Here is a 3,808-nt window from a genome sequence, read left to right as displayed (position 1 = left end):
CATGGACTCTATACATGCCTCTGTGCATCTTTAACAACATATTTTCCTTCTCTTGAGAAGGAAGAGGGTTTCAACTGCTTAAGTAGGAATTTCCTTTTAGTTTCGTCATCTTGTTGCCATGAAGAAAAAAAAGAAAAAAAAGAAGAGAGAGCATGCATTAGCGCCAAATTTGAGGAAAACTAAAGAGGTGCGAAAGGTAATATTCACTTTTTTTTACATTTTGTGAACACGATTGCATATGCTTATTTATAATACTTTCTCAGAGATTGTTTATCCCTAGGAAAAACTTGGGAGGTTGGTTGGTAAGATCTAAGGCATAGATTTTTGTGGAATCAGTGATCCCACAATATCCTGGGTGAAACAACCTACCACAACAATGAATCCTATGCCTAGGGATGAATTGAGTGATCTAATCGTAGATGTGTTGGGATGCCTAACGAGTCTCCCCATTCAAAATTACAGCTTGATCTGGGAAAAGAGTCCTAGAGAATATGAAATATTTTAGTATCCTAAGCTTCTCTAAAATCTGAAGGATGCATAGCTTGGCACATCTATAAGTTTGAATCTTTTATAGTGAATATACATTCATGAGCAGAGGGAAATTGTACAAACTTCATCCATGATGTTGGTCGATAGAAGTCTAAAAAGTAACTTGCCCAAGCTCTCCGTTCTTTAATTGGTTTGAACGCTAAGTAGTCAAAGGTTAATTTTAGTATTTCTACTGTTTGATCAATACTCATTTGGGATTGTACCTATAATTTAATTGTTGTCAAAAATAAATTATCTCTCTACTCTTAATGTGGCTCTGATACCACCTGTAAGATACTCCTCTCGTACCCTTCCTTCTTTCGAGATAGGGAGGGATCTCACTGGTAGTTACAGCATCCCAACTTCCTATGAAGATCACCTAATCGGGAGGAGTCAATCCTTGACTATCTAATATATGAATACATTAATGGTCTTAGGGGTCTTACCTATATTTACCCATATTTCTTTTCTTTAGAAAGTACCTAACTAATCAGGTCCACCCTACCTCCCACTTTCCAGATTCAGGATACGGTCATCTATGAGGTTTTTAATTCCTAAGCACATTGTTGGTGTACCAGATGCATCACATAACAAATAGAGTTCCGTAATTTAATTCCTTTCATTGGTTCCTTTATCCCTTAATGGCAACAAATCATTTAAAATAATAATAAATTATAATCATTTAAAATAATAATAAATTATAATCATAAAGTTAAATTACAACATAATCCAGAAAAGCATGCCTTGGTGCACCGAGTTACATACAATCTAGGCATTACAACGGTCGTGCGATAAATTATCACCTATTAGTAAGGTGAAATGTCCCCTCACTAACCTGCACTGACATGAAACCTATCAAGCTTTGGTTTGCAATCCCAAAAGGAACCCTCACCCAACCTTGTGATGTGCCACCTGCACTAACATGAAACCTATCAAGCTTGGGTTTACAATCCCAAAAGGAACCCTCACTCTACCTTGTGATGGGTTAACCATCATAGGTAGTTGCCCCAACTTTGTAAATACTTAAGAGTTGGTTTCTTTGGGTGGGGAAATGCCCAGTTGCCTCAAACCGATCACTTCAGAATGGTTATCCCCAAGAGAACATGTCCCTTGGTTTATTTTACAACAATTTTAGAATATATTACCGGTCTTGTAATCTTGCATCCACATTTCAAATTCTCACATAAGAGAAATAACCTATCTATTTTAAGAAAATCCTAGCTAAATTCATCAAACAATCCCTTTTCTTAATCAAAAACTTCTAGGGTTTGTACCCACTTACACGACGAGGTGGAGGCCCAATAATTGCAACTATGGGGAGGTAAGCCAATCCCACTTACACGACGAGGTGGAGGCCCAATAATTGCAACTATGGGGAGGTAAGCCAATCCCACTTACAGGAGGCCCAATAATCATGATTACGGGGAGGTAAGCCAATCCCACTTACAGGAGGCCCAATAATCATGATTACGGGGAGGTAAGCCAATCCCACTTACAGGAGGCCCAATAATCATGATTACGGGGAGGTGAACCGGTCCTCCACTTGCTTGGGAGACATTTACAACAACGGTTAACCTCATCATGGGTCAGATACCCTTAGATGCTCATGTCCTCTATATTTTGCACATCCTCCATGAGCCATTAGGTGGTTGAGCCTTTCCTTTCCTGGAAGTAACTTACTCCTCTTTGCGTATATTGCCAATGTTTGGCTAACCACTCATTTACTCAAATAGAACATGTACATAGCAAGACCCTAGTTTAATGCGATTGGGCTAGGATGGGCTAGGATGAAACTTTGGAAGTATTAGATATGAGAAGCAAGCCTAGATACCAAGATAATAATGTGGTGCAATTAGAAGAGAAGGAAAGATCATAATGGTATGGTTGGTACTTAGGTTCTGAATCCACTTTGGGATATACTTAAACTTAATCTTACAAGCTCTTAGGGTATAGTAGTGGTGGTGATAGTAAAGGATATAGATGAGCTCAAAGGAAGAGTGGGATTAAGAGGGGGTATGGTAATTACCATAGGAGGAGGGTTGCCAACCTCTTAATGCATGCCTCACATTACATTACATCATAATCAACCTGTTAGTGCATGCCTCACAAGGCTCTGAAAATGAACATTGTTGAAAATTAACGCATGTCCAATCAAGGCTCAGACACAATTTGCACACAGCAGACATACATATCAGTAACACACTAGATAGACAATGGCACGGGACTAATTTCAATGCTCATAGAACAAACTACATTTTGAAACATGGTGTGTTTAGACTAAGGCTTCATGAAGGTTTTAGTATCATTGCTCGTAAAACAGATTGTGTTTTGAAACACAGTGTATTCATACCTAGCTGGCTTTGTTTGAAATGGAGAGGAGGGGTAGGCATGATTTGAAATGGAGAGGAGGGGGGCGGGCATGGTTTGAAATAAAGAGGACGTACGAGCATGCTAAGAGGCAGCGTTTATCCCACACAAAGGTAGTGATTTCAATGCTCATAGAATAAACTACATTTTGAAACATGGTGTGTTCTACTAAGGCTGACGGTTTTAGTATCATTCCTCGTAAAATAGATTGTGTTTTGAAACACAGTGTATTCATACCTGGCTGGCTTTGTTTGAAATGGAGAGGAGGGGTAGGCATGATTTGAAATGGAGATGAGGGGGGGTGGGCCCAGGCATGCCTTGAAATGGAGAGGAGGGGTAGGCATGATTTGAAATGGAGAGGAGGGGGGGCGGGCATGCTTTGAAATAAAGAGGAAGGACGAGGATGCATAGAGGGGATGGATGCCCCGAGCGATGATGCCATCCTTAGATGGGTGTACCCACCAATGAGTACGATAAATTTCCAACAAATTTATTCATTACGATCCAAAGTAGGAATAGGGCCCAAACAAGTTCGGTTCTATGGGAATGAGACACCGGCCATGCCTCGTAAAGAGGAGGAAAACGGTGTTGGCTTCTATGAACCAAGTGCAGACTCGTTCCATCCTCGATCATGCACATTGATCAGAGGAATAAATTCCTATTAGAATGACTACGTTTCCCCTGCGAGATATAGTTAGGTCCCTCCATTTGCTCCTATCCTCGTATTTCCAAGAGATCAAGGTGTCATCAACAATCGGAGACAAGGGGATTCAGCTACCTATCAAAAGGATCCTCTTGGCCCACCTAGGGCGCGGGGACCTTACACATGGTATTAGAGCACACTTTAGGTTTAAGAAATTATATATTGTTGTATTCTTTGGTTGCCTATTAGACTAATTTAGTTATGGCTAGA

The sequence above is a fragment of the Cibotium barometz genome, chromosome 43 (genome assembly GCF_041138505.1).
Source record: "Cibotium barometz isolate CiBa-2024 chromosome 43, ASM4113850v1, whole genome shotgun sequence".
Taxonomy (NCBI): Eukaryota; Viridiplantae; Streptophyta; class Polypodiopsida; order Cyatheales; family Cibotiaceae; genus Cibotium; species Cibotium barometz.
Note: the sequence above shows the minus strand (reverse complement) of the source record.